We start from the raw sequence: 24732 nt of genomic DNA, 5'->3' as shown, positions 1-24732 counted from the left end.
ATCGATCGATAATAAGCGACAACTGGTTCACCAGAGGAAGTACACAATAAACATGATAACACTGAGTAAAAATGGTCTCGGGTAAACATCTACCATAAAGTAATTCCCCACTCCCTGAATGAATGACCATTATTCCAAAAAGGTTTGTTGCAATGGTAATGGTCCCAAAATTGATGCAACAGCGTTTATTTAAATGAATGTAACCCAAGATTTGAAAGTTGCAGCAAAATCCTATTTTCAGTATCCATGGAAAGAAATCAGCTCTCATTGGATTGTTCTTTTTGGTTTCATGCATTTGGAGGGGATAAAAACATGTGAATATCAATAACAATTGACATGGCATACAATCAACCGTTTTGGGATAATGGTCATTCATTAAGCTAGACTATGTAGAGGTCTTCAGGGATAAACTTTGATCGATGCATTCATCGGATTTTGAGGTTACATATTTCTCAAATTTCCTCATTTTTCTATTGTATTTCCCAAGAGTTGCGATTGAATTAGAACATTTTGAAAATTCGACCCCTGTGCATTTGACATTTGACCTACTAGACTTTCAGGTTGAAAAAAGCATCAAGATCACACGCAACTACAAAGCATATTTTTAAATTTAATTCATGACAAAGCTTTATTAAAATTAATACAGAGCATTATAAAAATCAATGAAATAAATGGTTATGTGTCACTGCTATCGTGACCTTTGGAAAGAAATTGTTGGTAGTGTCCATGAAACGATGCGTCATATACTGTCATCATACACATTATCTAATACCGTGAACTTACTAATGGCAAGCGAAGTAGAGGTAGATCTAGAATAATACAAAGTGGGTCTTCCTGGACTGCCTTCAGATTACCACACAGCCGTCCAAGATAGACAGCTGTGGAGAGAGACAATTTCACGTGTATAGCCAGGTCAAGAGACAAGTAGACGTAAACGTAGACGTAGATGTAAACGTAGACGTAGAAAGCTGAGACACATGATGGGTTCTATAAAGGGGGTCCCAAAGCTTGATATAAGCGGTGTCATTTCCACCCATGCATGAGTTTTCTCAGGAAGGGTGAAAAAGGGAACACCCAAAACTTTTGTTTTGATATATTATTGGCCGTAACTCAATAACCACAATACCTTTTAGAAAATTTGTTTCCCTGACCAATAATTTCTTATAGTGCATGTTTTTGAGTTAATTACCTAAAACGGGAAATAATATGATTCCTGCCATCTCGCTCTTCTTTACCATCCGCAAAGAGTGGTAATATTTGGCGGAATCTCGCGAAATGAGTTATTTTCCGTTTTCCAGCAGATGAAGTGAACATAATTTAGTTTATATCATTATGGTCATGAACAGTAATTCAAAGTCGATGGAATTATAAGCATATTGTCGTATATTCTGTTGGGAAATGTAACAATGAAAATAGATTGAAAAAATAAAAAGATAATAGAATACTTTAAATCACGACTCAAGGCACGTGTTGATTATATCGCATTTAAATGCAAACTCGTCAAGAAATTAGCCGTAAACATACATATTTTATTACAGAAAATCCCCAACTCTTTAAATATTTATTTCTGAAAGTGAAAATCAACAATTGGAACAACCTCGGTGCATGAAAGTAGTTAATGCCAATTAAATTGGCTACATATTTCCCTCCGCATCTGTAATGCAATTATTTCCTTCTAGGAAGTGGTGATGGAAAATTTATGTTTTGTCGATCGTTTTTGCAATGCACTTCTATTTATATACATTTATATTCATCTCTCTCTCTCTCTCTTTCTCACCATCATTTGCACTTAAAGGTTAAGTTTGCTTTAAAACGTTCGCTAAAATGCTTGTTTACAAAAATAGGGTTTCTTTGTTCAATGAGTTTTGAGTCGTATCTTTCAAAGCAAAATCAATGTTCACGAGTGAGTTTTTGTATATAACTATGGCTTGCACATTCAAATCTATAAATATTTATTTATATATGTTTTGTATATTATCCAGGTCAAGTAGTTAATGCATTGACACTATTCTATCTTGGTACAAATTCCATACATTGGCTCAATAAAATAATTTGTTCCACATATTTCTGTAAATTTGTTCGCACTACTATTGACTTGCGCACACGAAATACCGACTTGCAGAGAAATGATCATGCAGATTTTCAGGTCAAGTACTGATTTGCAATTTCGGTCTTTTCAACTTTTAACACTGTCCTTAATTCAGATTTTATTAGTGTTCTTATAATGTCAGAGTACTTTAATTTGATCAATACATGATTTGAATACTGTACTAGTCGTGGTCTCTATACATGAAGAAACGTGTGTTTTGCTTTTATTTAATCCAAATTATTTCTACTTTTTGCAAGGCTAAAACAGGGTGATTCAAAAGAATTTGATAATCATCTCATTTCCCAAGTCTCGGTAATATTGGTTCTTCTTCGTGCCGGTGTGGTTATACCGGTTTCGATGGTGTTGGTTCTTCTTGGTGCCGGTGTGGTTATACTGGTCTCGGTGGTATTTGTTCTTCTTGGTGCCGGCGTGATTATACTGGTCTAGATGGTATTTGTTCTTCTTGGTGCCGGTGTGGTTTTACCGGTCTCGGCCTGATTCTTCTTGGTGCCGGCGTGGTTATACCGGTCTCGATGGTATTGGCTCTTGTTCGTGCCGATGTGGTTATACCGGTCTCGGTGGTATTGGTTCTTCTTCGTGCCGGTGTGGTTTTACCGGTCTCGGCCTGATTCTTCTTCGTGCCGGTGTGGTTATACCAGTCTCTGTGATATTGGTTCTTCTTCGTGCCGGTGTTGTTATACCTACCGGAATATAGTCTAGGAAGTACATGTATTTACATCACCCTGGAACTGAATTAAGATTTCCCTTGCTTTAAACGTGCCAATTATGTATAGGGTGTATTATCTTGTAAAAGATAAGTGCCTGGAATTCCATACTCAGCTCGCCTTTGCATCAAAAACAAACAAATAAACATACAAACATCATATAAAACCTAAGACGAATATAACATATAAAACCTAAGACGAATATAACTTCGTTTCAGATCAAACATCATACAAATGTTACTACTACCGGATTGTTCACCCACTCCTATTCTCTTTTCTCTGTAAACAAATTGCTTCAGAAGATATTCTCTAAAACCATTATATTCTTCTGGCGAATGTTGCTAGGATGAAACGAAGACAAATCTTAATGAAAATACTCATTTCGCACCGTGGCTTAGAAAGATAATGACTATGTTTTCTTGTTATATAGGCTATTAACTATTACAGTACCCAATTTGCTTATAGCCCGCACTGTAATTAAGTTTTTTTGAAAAATAGCCTTATTTTTATCTTTCAAAAGGCAACGCCAAATCTTGTTTCATCCAAGGAACCATTTTATTTTCATAATGGCGCCAAAACGATATTAGCATTCTAAATCCCTTATATGTAATAATGTACCCAACATAATGTTCTAGTTTTAAATTACTAATACCATTCATCGAGCTATACCTATTCCTTGTTGAGATGTAATCAGCAATAGATAGATACAATGTTCTCGCCTGAAACAATGTTTTCCCGCTATACTCCTTTGTCAAGCACGCAAACAAAATGAAGTATTGCATTATTTCGCAGTATCGCTTACCAGACTCATATTTTCCCGCCAATTTCCTTTAGCGTGTAATATATTCATGAAGTCTTTGATATTCTAGCATTAATTAGTATCACATCCATGGATAGAGTTTGACATTGTCCCAACCTTGACGAGGGACCCACTACCTAAGCAACGACTCAGTAGCGTAGCGTGAGTGATCCTATGTGAGGGGGACCATGATGGGGTGGGGGGTTGTGGTTGCACAAACCATTTGCTGGCAATTTTTCTATGGGAATTCTGCCTATTTTCTCTACATTTTCAAATTGACGGTGCCCCCTGATCCTATGAGTGATGCGTATGATCCTCTCCAGAAGGAAAACCACGAGAAATCGCTTTAACCACCCGTAACGGAAAGCTTGAAAATCTTGTCGTTTGTCGCTTAAATTGTCTAGTGATGTCTAATTAAATGCAATAACATTATAAGCATATTATCTCAAATTCAGTTGAGAAGGAAGGCAAATATTAAAATAAAAAAAAGAATCTGTGTGCGAATTATTTTTCTTGAAGACGACGCTTAAACGAAATCACAGTGATACCTAATACTATAATAGTGGTATAAAAGTGGTAATAGACATGGACAATAATGATGGAAATTAACTTCTTTAAATCACAACTTAAGCCTCGTATTGATTATATAGCATTTACATAAGCACAATCGCCAAGAAATTAGCTGTACATGTATAACCCTAAACATACATACCTTATTACAGAAAACCCAAAACCCCTCAAACATTTATTTCCCTACCGAATAAAAATCAACAATTGGAACAGCCGCGGTACGAAAATGCAATTAACGTCAATTAAATTGGCTACATATTTCCCTGCGCAACTGTAATACTGTTTCTTCCTTCACGGGAAGTCATAATGGAAAATGTATGTATTGTCGATCGCATTTGTACAATGCAATTTAAAAACATTTAAACTCCTTCTCTCTTTTGCTCCATCATTTGCACTTTATAGGTTACGTTTGATTTTAAAAAGGTTTACTAAAATGCCTGTTTATAAAGCAAAAATGTAATGTCTTTGTTGAATGAATTACGTGCCAAACATTTGATCAAATATACTCCTGTTAATTTGTCCATATTAGCACCACTGTTGATTTACGCCAAATGCCGACTTTAGGGGCAAAGGTCATGGAAATCTCAGGTCAAGTAAAATTTGTTCAGATAGTCATTTAAATCAAATATACTCCTGTTAATTCGTCCATATTAGCACCACTGTTGATTTACGCCAAAGGCCGACTTTAGGGGCAAAGGTCATGGAAATCTCAGATCAAGTAAAATTTGTTCAGTGTAGTCATTTAACTGTTCACACTATTCTTTATTCAGATCTTGTTACTAGCCGTATAATGTCAGAATACTTTAATTGATCTCCACATCGTTTGAATATTGTACTTGCAGTAAAACAAGAACGGGCTTTGTACTATCGCATAATTCGCTTTTCTGTCACGTAGAAACGTATATGCTTTGATGGCTTCAAATTGTGCATTTGTGTGAGATTGTTTTGTAGAGCCAAATTGTCAGCAATGTGTAGAACAATGATTATTACAAAATTACACATTTTATTGTCTACACGGTTATTTAATTTGACGGAATTTCATAATAATGCTTTAAGACGTAGTTTGATGGTAATTTGAATATACTTCAGTCAGTTTAACTGGGTTCTTCTTGGATTTAAGGGTATACGATGTATTGTTGGTCGAAGCAGCAACAAAAAAATATAGTTCACAGCATATTGCGAATGGTAGTGAGCTTTAGCAAAATTGCATTGCTCAATTCATAGCGAGCGTGTAGAAGAATTCAAATATCACAGATATACTTTTGTAGGTCCTGTGGTTCTTGAGTTATGTTGTAAAGAGGATGAAACAACAACACTTTTCTAAAACGTACATAACTCATTAACAACAATAAATTAAGCAAGTTTTCAAAGTATATGATTTGTAGAATGAACTTTTGCAAAAAACCAAAGTGTCATTTTTCAATAATATACCCAGCAAACACAAAACGTTTACAAAACGTTTTTGTTAGGTTCTGGTTAGGTCTTTTACGTCTTCGTCTTCCAAAACGTGTTTAAAACGTATTTAAAACGTTGCGATTTGGTTATAATGTTGAAGCTTTAATTTCGTCTTATTAGGACGTTCACAAGACGTATTGTGAACGTTATAAACTGAACGTTATTTCGCGACGTGTATAAAACATTCGCCTGCAACTTTCTCAAAACATATTCCCAGCTAACCAAAAAACGTTTTCTGAACGTTGTGAGAACGTACCGTTGACGTTTTCTAGACGTTCTGATAAAACGTTTTTAAAACGTAATTTTGTGGAGGGTTTTTGACGTTTTAAAACGTTATTAAAAGACGTTCTAAAAACGTTTTCGCAACGTAAAAGACGTTTTTAAGACCTATCTTTCCGTTACCCAAGACGTATCCAGGACCTACAGAAAACGTATTGGACGTTCTAGCACGCAACTAACGTACTAAGAACGTTGCAGAAACGTCCAAAACGTCCTGAAAACGTTATAGCAACGTAAAAAACGTATTGGAGGATGCATTACTCACCACCAGAAAACGTATGTTACGTTTCTACTACGTTTTTAGAACGTTTTCTTGACGTTTTAGTGACGTTTAGAAAACGTGCTATGTTTTATTAGTTTAAGACAATGAAAATAAAGCGAAAATGTAATTTAATAAAAGTCCAAAACAAATATCAAATATTATTAAATTAGGCCAATACAAAATTCATGAAACAAGTTAGTTTGGCAAATTAGTGATACTTACGACTTACGACACATAATAAATCACACCAGACAATTAATGTTGATTTGATGTGTGATTCATTAAACTTTATTCCTGTGTATGAATACTATTCTTCATTCATTTTCGTTGAAAATACTGCTGAAACATAAATTAATTTTATACAAACATGCTATGCAAAAATCGCCCCATGGAACATGTGGAACTTGTGTTACCATGTATCGAGTCAACTATTGTCATGACCATTGATGACTGTTTATACACTCTATTACTCGATTTATAATAATTATTGTTTAATACATATGCATGGATGGAATACTCATGAAACCCGATTATTGTACATTTATAGGATAAAAAGTTTTAAAACATGATTTATATACATGAAAACTCTCAAATATAAGTTACTATTTATAATTGAAGACAGAATAATATTCAAAAGACTAGTTTGCGTATAATGTCCTGTCAACCAGACCAAAAATGCCGTTCTGCGCAGGTCAGCAACCAATCACACCGCGCCTTTGCCCTGACGTCAGACGCAAACTAATGTTTTCAATTCGGTCTTCAGTTAAATTCGACAAACTTAATTGATTACTCTCACGTACAAAGCGCAGTTAACACTCTAAGAAATAAAGGTTCTAAAAAGATAAACCCTTAGAGGTTTTCTAAAGAACCAAATATGGTTCCAAGACCATCGAAAATGACCCCAAACTAAAGAACCTTTTAGAGGTTCAAGATCTAAGAGGGCGGGTTCTCCTGAGAGGACAATTATTTCTTAGAGAGTTGATGATGACTAGACTTGAAAGTGCTCGTAACTTTTGCCAACACTTTGCTAAAATTAAGTCATAATTATTGTTCATGGTTTACTTTAATTTTGTAGAATTTTGCCATAGGCCTACTATGTTCGTAATGTCTAGCCCCTCTCAAATTTAATTAGCATTTATGCAAAGTAACGTGGTCCGGTTTGACACTTTGACAAGAACGTATTTGCGCGATGTTGACAAGTCGCAACTCACAACGAATATATGGCGACGGAATTAACAACACGTTATACATTTTGATTGACCAAGTTTTAAGGCAGAATTCTGTAAAATAAAAGTACCATGAACATTTATGCATTTATTTTAGGCATAATATTGACAAATGTACAGTTCATGAGCCTTTTCACGGCTCATTACCTAAATTGATTAAATGTAGGCCTATAAAGATGATAAGTCTGCATTTCCCTTATGGAACTAGCCCCGTTCTCAAACCGCGACGCCTCTCGAACAGCGAGCGGAGCGAGCAGCGAGCGCAGTGGAAAATCATCATACAGGTATCAGAGTACAGAGTGCTAGGAACTACCGGTACCCAAAGCATTAACGAGCAAATTAGTCCTATAAACGAAACTACTTTCGTTTTCGGCCATCATCTCCTCCCTGCCAGAAACGTAAATCCACAAATGTTGAAAATTATCTTCTTAAAAGAAATATTTTTACAAACGTCATTGAGATTTGAAACCCACTCCCAAAAACCTCGATCTTTTTTGGTTGTTCCTTTAAGGGATGGGGTATGAACGTTTGGACAAAATTTATTGTGGGACATGAGAGCACATCAGACATATCGAATGGCATTCTGAATACGAAGAATGTCCTTCTGTTCTCAAATAATTTTGATTTTTTTTTTTAATTCGCAATGTAATACACATTTTATGTGAAATGATTAAAAATTGATATTTTTTTGAAAACTTTATAAATTTGATGTTTTATACTTAAAGTGTATTTATTTAGGATAAAAAGCCGACGATCAATTTAGAAAATTTTGACCTTTCGTATCGTGGATTTTTTCTCCCAAACACCCAAAAAAATAGGTCTTTTGGGGAAAAATTCCATATCTTCAATATGGAAAGTCAAAATATTCAATTGATCGTCGGGTTTTCCTCCCAGCTACATACACTTTAAGAATATATCATTAGATTTATAACATTTACTTCGAGGACTGTTAATATCAAAAATGTGAACAATATCAAATTTTAATAATTTGTCATAAAATTTGTATTATACCGTTAATTTAAAAAAAGAAAATTATTTGATATCAGAAAGACATTCTTCGTATTCAGAATGCAATTCGATATGTCTGATGTGCTCTCATGTCCCACAAAAAATACTGTCGAAACGCTCAAAACGCTCATTCCAGATCCCTTAATGTCATTAAACACGTCAAATAATTTGAATACGCATAGTCTAGTCTCAAAGATAAAATAAAACTCCTCAAATTGAATTATTACCTCTTTACTAGTGTCCCCAAATACAACGTAAAACCACTAATTTACATTGTTTACACAACATACAGATAATATCATCACTTCCGTTGCTGATGGGCAGAGCGATTAACTGTAAACCGTTGACAAGAGCGTACTTGCGCGATTGACAAGGCGCAACTTGCGAGTATGGCGACAGAAATAACAACACGTACGGCGTGTAAAGCACACATAGTAGGCCTACGCTTCGGATCGGAGGCGCATTGTGAACATCGCGGAAGTATGCTCTCGTTTTACAGCAAATTAAAATCACGGTATAGTTACTATAATCGATAAGTCGCTATAATCTGAGGCAGAATTTAAAAGTCCGAGTACATTTTCGGTCTGGTTGGCAGGATGTCAGACGCAAATTAGTCTTTTAATTCGGGCTCAGATTATAGCATGCCCTCGAGCGTCAAGTCGCAAGCCATACATGGCCTTTAATGCAACTTTGACCAAAGGGCCGTTCATATTACGCCGCAATTGCGGTGCGGTGCGGTGCCGCACTGCAGAATACTTCAATAAATGAAGTTCAATACATTTTAACTTGGAAATGCGACGAGTAGCGTTGAGTTGAGGCAAAAAGTAATCGATTTATCGGTACCGCATCGCACTGCATTGCGGCGTAGTTTGAACGGACCTCGACGCTGCAACAATAAGGCTTTTTGTTGTATTTTGGGCACAAATGGAGATGGTGTACTTTTATTTGGGTAATCTTGTGTATGCTTTCTTTCAGCATACAAAAGATTACCCAAATAAAAGTACTCCCTCTTTTGTGCCCGCCATACTTCAAAAAGGCTTAATATAAATCAGCGATTGTGGAAACGCACTCAGCGAATACTAGGTGATTATACACTGGTGAAGTGACGTAGTTAGTCGGATTAACTACCATAGCAATAGATGAATACAATTTTGACTGTATCCCCCGTATGCCTACAACGTCCATGCGGTACCGATGCATTGAACCATATATTATGTCAAAGAAATGCTAATCACTTGCACCTGTAAGATTAGCCTGTTTGAAAAGAGCGGTATTGTATTCAATCTATTATATGATTGAAGACAGGTGATGAGTGCAACCTGCTGTAGTGCAGAGCGATCTATTCAAAAATTGTATTCATCTATTGCTATGGTAGTTAATCCGATTAGGACGTCACTTCGCCAGAAACAAAAACATCTTAACATGCTTATGAGAAATGTTTTAAAATAAAAGTCTGATATATAATCACAGCTATTTTAAACTTAAACCTTATATTTATCGAATATATATACTTCAATAGACAGTGAGCACCTTGTCCGACAATGTTGTAAAACTAGCATGTTTACCAGTACAGTGCCTGTGGTCTTCAGTTTCAATGTGTCACCTAGTCTTGTTCTTCCTCTTCCTGTTGGGAGCCACGTTCATTTTCGCCGCGCTCATCATCCTCCAATTCCCCTACAGGTACCGCTGCATCCACATTCCCAGCTTTCTATAGATAATAAAATGGAAAACAATCTATTTATAAGCATGATCATCATTTTGGGAAACATCATTTTTTAAATTGAACTGAAACCCGATTCCCCTTAAATCTATCAGCTCACTAAAATAGCAGCCATGACAAAATATATATAAATAGGCATAAGAAATTCTATGAATAAAAAAATACTATCAGGTTATAGACAACCTGAGATATCCAGACAACTTATTTATATTATCAGTATCATTAATTCTGAGTAATTTTCAAGGTCTGTATAAACCATAACGAAATCATAATGCGCGCGTGGGGGTGTGTGTGGGGAGGGCATGGTGCCCCTACTGAACCTAAGAGAAGTGAAAATAAACAAAATGCTCCATAGAGAAAGAAACATCACGTAGGTGTGTGAAATGTAAGGACAAAAAGTATGTCTCAGATACATTTGGTAAAATAGCTTTGTGCTATGCTTTATTATTTTTTTAAACATTATTTTTAAAAGAAAATGAGCTGTGCGATATGCGATATTTTTTTCATTTTACATTCAACGAACAATATTTATGCACTTTTGATATTCAGATACAGAAACATAGTAATACACTGCAAAAACAGTGTCTAGAGATTGAACACTTTTTTTTGTCCTCAATTTGTAAATACGTTTAAAACCTAAACACCAATGTCAAATTTCAAAACATCATATGTTTAATATCTAAACACATTAAGACATATTAATTCCTAAACATGTTTAGCATTTAAACGTGTTTACAAATAGAGGACAAGGTGGTGTCTAGAATGAGTGCTTATATTATAATCCCTAGACATTGTTTTAGGCCTACATGAATTAAATAAATGAATTTGGCATTTCAGCAATGATATTTGAACTTACTTTATACTTTTTTCCACCTGGAAGATTTGGTGTTCTTTTCAGATAATCTCCAAGTCCCTTCTCTATCTCAACCTCCTTAGCTTGAGGATGATTCTTCATGCAAGCTTCTATAGAAAGGTGGAAATGATATGAGTTCAGTATTAAATTAAACTCCTTTATCAAAATAAACGGTCTGTATCTCAATATTAGGATTTTCCAAAAGCCTACATGTCGACGTGTTACCATACGTGCGGTCTGTGGTCTTAGGGGAATTTTTTATTTGATAAGTTTATGAATAAAGTATACACATATAATCTAAAATAACAACAACAAAAACCAAGTTGGAAACGTATGTCCGATTTAGGAGGCAGATTTAAATATCCATATTTTAATTTTATAGTCACAGAATATGAGTATATTACACCCACTATGATTGGTTCAGACAGCATGACAAATTATATGCATTCTGTTTAGGCTTAGCCGATCTTAGCTCTATGGAAGCTTATGGATCTGTTTTCTCACCCAAAAGGAAAGGCCTGCGTGATTTGACATATTATGTTAATCATAGATTGTATCTTGGGCCTATGAAACTTACTGACGATAACTTTGTAGAAACTTGAAAGGGCTATCTTTAATGCTCAGCTTGCCTTTTCTCCCTATACACTGTAGGAGGACCACAAATTGTTCGTTCCCAGCTTCCTCATCATCCTCCTGATGGTTTCGTTGAGATCATGTCCTCCAACAAGACTAAGGTGTCGTATCTGGAATAAAGACATATGAATCAAAGCTAAATATTTTTAATGCATTATCGCATGGAATTTGGAAGTCAATATCGTTTATGATGTTGCCGTTGTTGATGGTTCAGTATCTTGTGATACTTTGACCCACAACTGAATAAAGTTATTGTGATTTTCATCGCAAGTGCAAAATGTCAAACATAGGCCTATTTTGAATTATGGCCTATTTATAAATGATCATGATTATTAGTACTTCAATTGTGTAAATCAACCACAATTTCATATTGTGTACTTTTGAACACACGAAAATTGCATCTTAATTCATAATTTTGTTTTTAAAGCTAGTATAGGGTGGAGGCAAGGGAACATTTTGCACAGGTTATGATTGTTTGGTATAAAATGACAGTTCCTGAGAAATATTAAAATATTTAAAGAACCTCTCGTGTCTATTCGATATTCCTATATTAAAATACATGTATATAGAAATATTTTTGGCTGAGTGGAGTTTTAATATAAAACCACATGCGGCCCTCATGTGCATGTTTTGCAAAAAGCAAAACTTATAGTTAAGGGCTGGGGTATGAACGTTTGGACAGTATTTATTGTGGGACATTAGAGCACATCAGACATATCGAATTGCATTCTGAATACGAAGAATGTCCTTCTGATATCAAATAATTTTGATTTTTGAAATTCGCAATGTAATACATATTTTATGGCAAATCATTAAAAATTGATATTTTTGATATTTAACAGTACTTGAAGTAAACTTTACAAATCTGATGATTTATACTTAAAGTGTATGTAGGTGGGATGAAAAGCCGACGATCAATTGCAAATGTTGACCTGTCGTGTTGCAGAGATGGATTTTTTTGCCAAAACAAAGTCTTTTTGGGAAAAAATCCATATCTTCAATATGAAAGGTCAAAATTTTCAATTGACCGTCGGCTTTTCCTCCTGCTACATACACTTTAAGAATATGTCATTAGATTTATATAATTACTTCGAGGATTGTTATATATCAAAATTTGAATTTATATCAATTTTTATAATTTGTCATAAAATTTGTATTATATTGTGATTTTCAAAAATGAAAAATATTTGATATCAGAAAGACATGCTTCGTATTCAGAATGCAATTCGATAGGTCTGAGGTGCTCTCATGTCCCTCTAAAATACTGTCGAAACGCAATAAACGCTCATTTTAGATCCCTTAAGAGTGCACCAAAATATTGACATAGTTTTTTTGTATTTCAATCAGGTACAATAAAAAGCTATCTTGTCATGTTTCTTTACAAAGTTCTAATTGATAACTAACTAAACAGCAGATTGCGTAACTCTATCACTCTTTAAACAAATGATAAACTTCAATGTTGCAAAATATGGAATATGGATATTTTTCGACAATGTTCTTAGCACATCGAAAAATGTTTCAACAGAACGAAGGACAATATCTTAAACTTCTGAACCAGCAGTTGCCAGACCTTAAGGCCTATATGATTTTATGACATGTTACATGTACAAAATAAGTAATTGTCTTGCTTTTAAAACTTTATACGAAGGAGAACATAAAGATTACAAGAGATGGTAATCTAATACTAATGGATATGCGTTTTCCCAGTCGCCACCCAAACAGGGTGGTGGGTTATGTATTTTTAAATTGTGATCTGTTTAATTGATAAAATGTCATAGTTTGTTTTGGTGTCATTTGAAAGCTAAAACACCACTAACATTAGCAACCCTGTAAATATGAACAATGTAGCTTTTCAACTACTGGAGATGTGTGGTTGATCGAAAGTTGTGAGGGAAGGATGGGGAAGAGGAGCACACAAAGTCTATGGGAACAGGGCGTTTCGCATGTGTAACTTGAATAAATTAATGACTACAGCTAGGGGCTACATGAACTTGATTTTGGTCTTAATTTACAGCTAAAAAATTCTACTTGTTGTTTTTAATCATTTTGAACTCTTATGCATGCATACCTAGGGCTAAAGAATCGTACTGGTCATCGATCTCTTTGATTTTTTTTAATTCAGTGCTTTCAGGCAACACAAACCTAATTAATTACACTAAAAATAAAAACAAATGTGTTCCACTTCCAAGCAATCAATATACATCATTATTCATTTGCAATCATTTCATAAATATTCCAACATCTGCAACATTCCATTGTTTAGGGCAAAAATTAGCGTACTTGAACTTCTCTGGGTAATATATGATTTATAGGTCATACCATCTGTTGTTTTTAACCATGGACTTGGAGTTTGTGACTAACCCAGAACATAGGTCAAGACTGAGGTGGTACAGGTGAAGTTCTGGGTGCACAAAATACACCTCTGGGTGCAATAACCGGCAACATGATAATCATTTCAATGGATTTCCAGTAAACCCTTCTGCCTGACTTTAAAGTAATTATTCAAATTATGAGGTTTTGGGCGCTAAATACTCCCTATTAATCACATATTGCTTACATATTGGGTAACCACGGCCACTCTTTTTTGCACTTGTAATTAATAATGTTACTTCTCACGTGTTCTGTTTTTATACTTGATGACTTACTACTTTCAGGAATTTGCCTGTGTAAATATACATGATATAGATGAGAATAATAATATAGCCTACTTGTAATTAAATCAGGTACTAAGTTGTCCGACGATCTGATGATCGAGTGTCATGAGTGTCATGCTAATCTAATAGTACTCATCTAACACATTATGTCAGATAGACTTATGAAATAGGTATAACAATTTGACAAACAAGACAAAACTCAAGTCAATAAACCACCTTGAATTTCAACCAAATAATTAATTGTAGGCACGGCCTTTCGATTCTGACAACATCGCCGATCTTTTTCAATTTTGAGATTGCAATTTTATAAAGCTTTCAATCACGACGAATAGGCCAGCTATACGAATGCATCACGAACATACAAGTATTTTATTTAGTAGTACCAATACGGAATTAAACCATGAATATCATCAAACCTTACAACATACTTTTAAGTCAAGAATGGTAAATAATTAGAAAAACAATATCCTATTAAAAACATCTTAAGTCCTCAGCTTTTAAAGACTTTCCTCGAATTCAAATTACATCAACCGTCATTATATTGTGGATGCCATATGTTACTCATTGTACTTAAAACTTCACTGATTAAATTGACTAAAAACATACACGCTTTAAGGTTATTAATTATTTTAAACTGTTGTGATTTGGTAGTTCACAGCATCTTACGAATGGTAGTGAGCTTTGGCAAAAACTGTATTGCTCAATTCATAGCAAGTGTGTAGAAGAATTAAAATATCACAGATATACTTTTATACATGCTGCGGTTCTTGAGTTACGTTGTAAAGAGGGCTGAAACAACAACACTTTTGTAAAACGTACATAACTCATTAACAACAATAAATTAAGCAAGTTTGCAAAGTATAAGATTTGTAGAATGAACTTTTGCAAAACAGCAAGGTGTTATTTTTTAATAATATATTGATCTAGATAATGAAAATCGATTTTTAGGTTGCTTCGACCAACAATACCTCGTCTACCCTTAACATGTTTAATGCAAATATAGTAATAATAAAATACAATCTTACCTTTGTTTGGTAGAACTGAAAGAAACAGATGCAAATAGTTCCTTTTGATGAGCAACTTGATGTATATTCCTTAGAACAGCATGCCAGCATAAACGATCGTGTGAAACGTATAATTTTTCACATTCCAGGTTTGAATTTTGGGTTGCCAGACGATTCACAAAACCATAAAACTTTTATATAGGTCACACTTAAAGATGTCAAGCAAGTCAAACACCGGGTCATACATCACAATCTCTAAGACACAGTTCCTCACTAACCAGCAGCTTATGCTAGGCTTAGGCTGACTTTAAAATGTTGGTTGCAAAAGCTTATCTCTACAAATTGAGATCAACGTCCGAGAAGTGATGTTGTCGATCGAATGCATATAATTGAACCGTGCTGTGGTGAAGAGATTGTTATAATAAAAGGACTGCGTGAAACACTTGCCAAATTAGGTACATGTTTCCTGATTGATGCACATATAATAAAGAATTAAACAGTTAAACTTGTATTCATCAACAATATACAGACATCATTGACTTCACAATTGCTGGGATTTATATGCGCGCACAGCAGGCGAACATTAAGTTTCATATTTTGAAGTGAAAGTTGATACACATTTGGGTTCATTTCCACGAAGCGCGCAAAAATATGCAATTTTACACTATTTTATACCAAATCAAGGCGTTTAATGCTATCTATAAACAACAAGGAATTTTTCTTTCACTTTTTCTTCTTTGAGATGTCAGGGGGGGGAGGGGTTGTCATAGGAATTCAAGGAATTATTTAATCCCTGTTGATTTAATATTTAGTCGGCGTTGTCATGTGTATCTTGTCTTTTTTTTTACTTTCTTCAATCCTTCGATTCCGTCCTTTTCCTCAGTCATCTGACATGATAGCTCCTCTTTTTCCTTTCTGTTAATTGCTGACGTACCAGATATCAGGGGTATAACATAGACAAATTGCTTTTTACCGGTCAAGTTTACGGGGAGATGCGCGTATTATTCACACAAATATTGTTATACTATTTTAGCCCCCAATCACGGTGAATTGGATGTGAATATGAAGGTGAATTTGAATTCGATGAAGTACGCGGAGCGCGAGAAAATTTCAATTCTAAACTAGACCAGGGAAGTGTTTGCCGAAAACGGGGTGGGGTGACATTTGATATCCCAAAGTGTATGCGGACGTGTCCCCCCTGTCCCCCAGGATTTACGACCATACAGTGCCTTAAACCAGAGTAGGCTACGTGTTAAAACATTTTGATAATATGAAATAATAATTAAACGCTTTAGAAAGACATTTAATTGACGTTGTACAAAACGTTCGGAAAACGTTCTGGAAATAACGTATTATAAACGTGGCAAAATAACGTAAAAAATCGAAATATTTTGTAACGTTTTAAAAACGTTTTCTGAACGTCATGGTAAAACGAACAATATTTTAACCAAGTCAAAACGTTTTTAAAACGTTTTTAAAACGTTTTGGAAGACGAAGACGTAAAAGACCAAACTAGAACCTAGAGAAAACGTTTTCTAAACGTTTTGTGTTTGCTGGGTTGTGCTGACGTCTGTTAAACGTTTCTTTATCAATAGAATATTGGAAATGTACAATAGAATGTAGGCCTAAAAGAAGAATTTAAATTCTACAAGTAGAAATTTGATTTTAATTTATTCATAAACGTGTACAAGATGATGACGCGTTTATTTGCATTTTGCATAGGCCTATGGAGTCAATATATTAAATATTTATTGCGATTTTGTATTTATATACTCATGCATAAATAGTTCTATAGGCCTATATGTACACGTAGAAACGCAAACATTTCAAAAACTGAAAGGGAAGTAAGATTTCAAATGGTCCCATGAAAACGGTGTATATGTGCGTATACACATACACTTTCACTTTGTGTCTTGACCTCAAGAGCAAGACTATGATAGCACCCACGCAGAATATGGAAAGAATGCATCAGGTTGAACTTGACCTTAACGGTCACTCACCAAAGCAAGTACAGTACTATGTGCAACGTGTATGTATCAACTGTATTATTATGTATGCCGGAATCTCACTGTGACACATGGCTCCGGGAATAATTCCTCTCTCTCTATATATATTATCAAAGCATCAACGTTTTCAAAGAAGTGACATTTTCAGGTAGGCCTATAGTGATGTTTTTTCCTTGATTTGTGTTACCGACTAACCACTTCCCTGTGAAAACGGAAAGTGTGTTGTAGTGTTTGTAATGCAAGTATCTTGTTGGTACATGTATTGGCGGAATTATTAAGGTACAAACATAATAATTATCCCAAACAGGTATGCATACAGGGATGTGTTTCTGCTTATCGTGTATATTTTTCCCGGGATCATGCCCGGGGGATCATGCTGATATTCCTGCCGGTAAATGAAGAACCTGCTGCTGCTGTCGAACACGTAACTGTTGAGGTCATACGTATTACCTTTGGTGTGAATACTATCATCATCATGGTAGACGTATCACTACAAACGGTTCTCGTGTTTATACTACAGTTTTCGTCCGGAGTTTTCTTCACTTGGTCACTGTAAAACTGCCATGGACCGCGTTTTTTCTTCTAGAAGCCGGACCTATAGTTTTGTATATTATGTATGATATTTTGGTACTTTTGTAAAGTGTAGGGTAGCTGCAGGTAATATGGGACAGCAGGTAATATGGGACACCTTTTTTCATTTTAACAAAAAGTAGCTTAGAGAAGGTAAACACTTTAAGTTGATTTGTTAAGTGTTTAGAGACATCAATTGTGCTTCTAGAAATGCAGTTTTGGAGTCTGTGTATCAAACTCTTGGAAATCAATGCCAAAAAGAGTGAAATTGCCCAAAAAATTATGTCGTTTTTTGGCCTGATATAAAATCAATGACGTCACATTTTATGATTGTGTATCCAAAAACTCTGGTACTGAGGGGCATTTGTCATTTTTATGATCTTTAGGTGATGGGTTAAGCTTATCAGCAGGTAAAATTCCACTGACAAGTGGCACTTTCCTTTTATAAATGATTATTTTCTCTGATTTTCAACTGAATGGGTGCAGGTAATATGGGACACATAGGAAATTGTGTGCATTGTCAATGCGAAAAGCAAAACTGTTTAGAAAATTGAATTTTCTTGTAGAAATTTGCATTTAACATTCAAAATCATGTAACAAAAATGTTTTTAGAACAAAAGAGTGATTTTCTGAACTTTTGATTTTCACCATAGAGATAACACAGTGTCCCATATTACCTGCACATGCAGGTAATATGGGACACTTGACGATGACGTCATTTTGACGTCATAGCGTCCAAACAAACATAAAAACAAGGTAACATTGCCGGTTTTATTAATCTTAAAGGACAGGTTGTTCATCATAACAATCTCTTGTGGGTATATCTTCTTTAGTTTTTATGCAAATAAGCTAAACGTCCTTAATGGTCCCATATTACCTGCAGGTACCCTACTAATAAAAGTTTTCAATACGTCATTATAACGTTCTAAATACGTAGTAGAAACGAACATAAGTGCGTCCTGCAATAAAAAACAAAATATACAATACGTTTTTTACGTTCCTATAACGTTTTCAGGACGTTTTGGACGTTTCTACAACGTTCGTAGTACGTTCGTTGCGTGCTCCAACGTCCGATACGTTTTCTGTAGGTCCTGGATACGTCCTGGGTGACAGAAAGAAAGGTTTTTAAAACGTTGTTTACGTTGTGAAAACGTTTTCAGAACGTCTTTTAATAACGTTTTTAGAACGTAAAAAACCTTCAACAAAATTACGTGTTTAAAACGTTTTATCGAAACGTCTAGAAAACGTCAACGGTACTTTCTCAGAACGTTTTGAGAACGTTATTTGGTTAGCTGGGTATATATGTTTTTTTTATTATTTTTTTTCCAGTGTACATTTTACAATCATAGTTTACTCAGGTAAATACAGAAATTTGATTTTTATACACCAGGTATTTTTTTAAATATTAAACAATACATAAACAGTACCAGCACACACACACTCTCACATACATATTTATATAGCATTTGAATTGTCTAGCTTTTACAATAAGAACAAAATGTTTAGTTGAAAAGTCCTTCCAAACCTGCCATTTATTTTGATAAACTCGGTATTTTGAATCTTTTAAAAGAATGAATCTTTCCAATTTATGATAATATTCTATTTCCTTCTGAAGAGGGATAAAAGAAAGGGTTGAATTTTGGCATCTTTTTCTGTATATATAAAACTTAGTTAAAATGAGAATTAAATTGATAGCACTATTTAGTTTTCCTAAATCTGTCCCGAAAAGAATATGATTTCGGTTGAATGTGATAGGTATACCGAGTTTTTGTAAACACCAGGTTTCGAGCTGAGACCAAATGGGTTTAACCTTTTTACAATCTGATAAAAGATGAATTATCGTTCCGGGTTCCTCGTTGCAAAAAGTACATATATTATCATTTTTTTGCCAATTTTAAACATATGTATTTGTGGTAAGAATTCCATTTAAAATTCTGTACTGAAACCACCGTAATTTTGTATCCATTGTACATTTAAATGGCAACAAAGAGTATATCTTCCATTCATCATCTGAAAAGCTACTATTTAATTTTACTTCCCATTTTCGTTTTGCTCTTGGTATCTTTGAGGACATAAGTTGTTTACAGATTGATCTGCAACCTTTTTTATCTTTTAAAATAAAACTGAAATGAAATGGGATAAACGGCTTAAGAATTGCAATAAATGTAGCGTTTTCCTGAAATAGATGCTTGAAATTACTCTTAATTGCGCAAATTACACTGTTGTATTCCAAAAAATTTAGCCGTAATCCATAATTTGTTTCAATTTCATGAAGAAAGAGAAAACGGTTTTGGTTAACATGGACAAGGTCAGAGACAAAATCAATACCTGCTGTCCGCCATTTTTTATAATTTATTTCTTTACCACCAATCTTAAACTTTTCGTTTTCCCATAAACGTGATCTTAACACATCATCAATTGTATTATGATTGTGTTTTTTCTTTACCTTAGACCAAGATAAAAGAACTTCTTTCCAAAAAACATTTTGGGAATTTTTTGCTACTTTTAGTGTATAATTTGCGCCCTTTTCAAGATCATTAATATGTATACCAGTTAAAATAGAAAAAAACATCAATCCTTTAGCATCAATACTTCCATTTACAATTCGTCTAATCCATGTACATTTCAGTGCTTCAAAGAATAAATCTACTTTAACCAATCTTAATCCACCTTCAGAATAATCATTTGACAATTGATCTCTACTTATTTTATCTCTTGTACCTTTCCAAATAAAATTATAGATTTTCTTTTGTAAATCTTTTATAAAGTCTTTTGACGGGTTAGGAATTGAAAGAACAAGGTGGTTAAACTTTGGTATCAGTAGGGATTTGACTATAGTTATTCTTCCAAAAACTGTTAAGTTTCTTTTAGACCAATGATGCATTACCTTTGTTACCGACTCCATAACCTTAGCATAGTTCAAATTAACCATTTCAACCAAATTGGTTGAAAATTGTACTCCCAATGCAGAGAATTTTCCGTCTTCAACCCACTTTAGATTTATATTTGTAATGTCAGGGTTTGGTTTTCTACCTCTAAGTGACCCAATATACACAACATTTGTTTTATCTTCGTTTATTTTCAACCCTGACAAACAGATGCATCGGTAGGATTGTAGATCAAATTATTTAGATTTTTGTGTGACAAATCCAATAAAATATACTCACTGACTTGAGCTTTCGCCATCCAGGCTTGATCACAAGTGATCTGGTCCATTGCATTTCCCGCGGTGTTTGGATGCACTCTCACTCCTCGGGATCAAAGTTTGTTTTAGCAGTGGATCATATACGTGACTCAGAGAAAAAGAGTAGTTTCCCTATTCACCAACACTCCCATAGAAAAATGTCTTGACATCATCAAGGAACGGCTAGAAAATGACAAAACACTCAAAGACAGAACAAAATTAAAAAGGGAAGACATCATCGAGCTCTTACAATTTATCCTCACAACCACATATTTCAGCTTTCGCGGACAAATCTTTCGCCAGATTTTCGGTGCAGCCATGGGAAGTCCGGTCAGCGCAATCGTGGCTAATCTTTTCATGGAGTGGTTGGAGAAAGAGGCCATAATGACAGCACCACTAGATTGTAAGCCAAAGTACTGGAGGAGATACGTTGACGATGTTTTAGAGATCATTCAGAAAGATACTACACTCAAGCTTACAGAACATCTCAACACCATCGACCCTACGGGCAGCATAAAGTTTACCCACGAGGAAGAAGACCAGGGGAAAATCCCCTTCCTGGATACTCTAATGGTTCGCAAGGAAGATGGTTCGGTAAAAATGCTCGTGTACCGTAAAAAGACTCATACGGATCAGTATCTTAATTTCAAGTCTCAACACCCACTCCACCAGAAGCTCGGTGTAATTAGAACGCTCATGGACAGAAAGGATAATATAGTGACGGAAGAAGTAGACAAAAGGGAAGAAGAAAGAAAGATCAAGAACGCTTTAATGGAATGTGGTTACCCCAAGTGGGCGTTTGACAGACTTTTATTGTTTGACATTTTCTTCAAGGCAGTTAAAAGTTCATTGTAAGTCAAATGCCCTTCGAGCTTTTCTAATTGATCTTGAGTTAATTGAGATAAATCTGATCTTGAAAGATTTTGGTCGAATTCCTCCAAATATAAATTGTTGTCTTTACATTCATACAGTTTCGAGTAAAACTTAAAAGTTTCTTCCATTATTTGGTATTGATCTTTTATATCATCCCCGTTTCAATTTTGTAAATGAACGATTGCTTTATTTACACAGTTTCTTTTTTCAAGTTCACAAAATATTTAGATGGTTTTTCTCCGTGTTCTATCCATCTTGCTTTGGATCGTAACATTACGCCTTCCATTTTTCCTTCCTCATCTCCTCTAATTCGGACTTTTTAATTTCAACATTTTCTAAAACTTCTGTATTGTTTGAATCATCTAGCTCTTTTTCTAAAGTTTCTATATCTCTTTCAAGTATTTTTTCTTTATTTTTATTTTTTTTTTTTTTCTGATGCATATTTGATCGTTTCCCCTTATCTCCATGAGCAATACTTCAAGAAACAGTTGTTCATTTATCGTAAACTCTAGCTCTCTTGCAGGGATTTGATTTATATTATTTAAGTTATATGGTGATACTGCATATTGTTTCTTAACATCACTAATTTTTTTCTTAATCCTATCTATATAATCAATATCTTTTAATAGCGTATTATTGAATTTCCAAAAACCTTTCCCACGTTTAATAGGAGACACGTCGAGCGTGTAATAATATATTGATTCAGATAATGATTGGGCCGTTTCGACCAACAATACCTCGTATACCCTTAATATAATTGAAAGCCCTCTTGTAAAGTAGTGGACTGTAATCCTGTAAGCAGTGCAACATCAATATGATATCCCAAACAAGTTACCGTTTATAGTTTAAAAACACTCCACGTGGGACCCCAATATAAGGACCCCGCAGGGCAAGAAAGCAAGAGTCACCTTAATGTAACATTGATCAGTAGCGGAACTCCATAGTTCAGCTATGGTGCGCGAACCGCTCTAGGTATCAACAGAGGGCGCTATTTTAAGATATCTTTAATGCCGTATATGATCAGTTTAAGATCATTTGTAAACTGACTATCATATCAATTTGTAAGCGCTCTTTAGTAAAGTCATAGTTCATTGAATTTACAGCCGTATGACAAAACAGGTGAAAATAGTAACTTTTTGCACAATATTTACAATTTAAAAAGAATTGGCAATTGCACATTAAACTAAGTGTGCTCTTTCATCTAATGACATAAAATTTGAAAAAATATTGTATGGAACACTGGAGGTTTTGACTTTTAAAACCTACATTTTGGTCAAAAATTGAATTGCGTTAGCTGTTGACCTAATGAAAAAAGTGTTTTTAGGGGAAGTATTAGCTTTCGTTCGATATAAAAAAAAATCTGATTGGATGAAGGGAACCCTTGAGGTTTTGACAAAAAACAATCAGAGTAGCCTATTTTCCACCAGAGCTCACACAGCTCTTATGATGCTATGCCCTCAACCGTGTAGTACAAACACAGACTGCTTTTAAGAGGCTAGACTAAGACTCACTTTGCTTGGAAAGGGGTATGTGCTCGGGTGTATCGAAAGTAGAAACTGTGTCGAACGCGTAATTAACTATTAATTACTAGTTTTGTTTAGTCATGTCCGAAACTCTTTAGAGCATTTTTATGTCTCTCTTTGTTATCGGTCCTTCTTTGTATTTGTTATACGATACCGACCGGTGTATGATCTTAAAAAGTACCTGTATTTTGAACCACCCTTGAACTGTGTTTTGATTGTCGGATTTGAATGTGCACACACGACCAAATTGTATCGGGCATGTGTAATCTTGTTAAGTCAAGTACTTGGAACTCCGTAGGCACTTTTGCACATAAAAACATCATATAAAAACACGTTCAAGAATGTTTACATCCCAAGCTCAGCCTTTGTGTAAGGTTGCTTTTTATAATAGCACACCGTGTTGATAAAATAAACCTATCGATTTATCTCCGGAGCATAAATCATAAACCCTGAAAAGATGTCTTTATTATATCTGGTTCGAACACAAAGATCATAAAATTGGCATTCTTCTCTCACGTTCACACATGAACATTTTCACGTTACATTCGTAGAAGTAATTTATTTCAAAGAAAGTGTTTACCTTTCACTTAAAAGCTCACTGAAGGCTGTAGTTTGTCAGGCATTCATATTCAAATTATGTGGCATGTCATTTCGTACTTTGTAAAATGTACTCCCGATTCCAGAAGAATTTTGGATTAAAAAAAACATTATCCAGTTTTGCGGTATAAGGCACAGATAAGTCATATTCCTTAATTCTACTTGCCAATGCAAGTCAAAGTTTGATTTTTAGTAAATAAGGGCCAATAAAACATGCTTTTTATGCAGCTTTTTAAAGACAATTAACGGGCCGGGTCATTTAAAAGCGATCTCCGAAAAGTTATTTGATACGTTAATTAATTTCTCAAAAAGTAAAATCGAAGTTTAACAAATAACGATTAAAATGAAAGTCATTATTTGCGGCTAATTGTTGTATCACTATGAAGGCCTGACACCAATACAATATAAACCTGTTTTGGTTACCCAAGTTCATAGTCATTACGCTCACGCACCTTTTTACAGATGGCCTGGAATTCCATGTATCGGTTTCAGCAATTGCCCGAAAAAGGTGGTATGTTTTGAAAAGCGTTTCCACTTGGAATGTAGATACAATTGTTGCTATTACTGTTTGCGATTTTAATTTATGCACTCTTTAGCCGACAAATTTCAATGCATTTTACACACTAGAAATGTCGCTTGCATAAATACCGATTAATAGCATCGGGTTTTTTTAACCAAAATACCATCCACATTATTTCCCAA

At 34.7% G+C, this 24732-nt stretch overlaps 1 long non-coding RNA gene across 1 annotated transcript; it reads right to left on the bottom strand.

The window, feature by feature from the left end:
* Window positions 1–9382: 9382 nt before the first annotated feature.
* On the bottom strand, window positions 9383–15502 carry LOC140148262 (uncharacterized). The gene is made up of 4 exons (XR_011858463.1): window positions 15299–15502; window positions 11564–11729; window positions 10990–11096; window positions 9383–10121 (listed from the first exon to the last, which is right to left on the bottom strand). It is a non-coding gene; the product is annotated as an uncharacterized lncRNA (long non-coding RNA).
* Between the last annotated feature and the right edge of the window lie 9230 nt (window positions 15503–24732).

Source organism: Amphiura filiformis, chromosome 3, assembly GCF_039555335.1.
Source record: "Amphiura filiformis chromosome 3, Afil_fr2py, whole genome shotgun sequence".
Classification (NCBI taxonomy): Eukaryota; Metazoa; Echinodermata; class Ophiuroidea; order Amphilepidida; family Amphiuridae; genus Amphiura; species Amphiura filiformis.
This window is presented reverse-complemented; position numbering and strand designations above follow the sequence as displayed.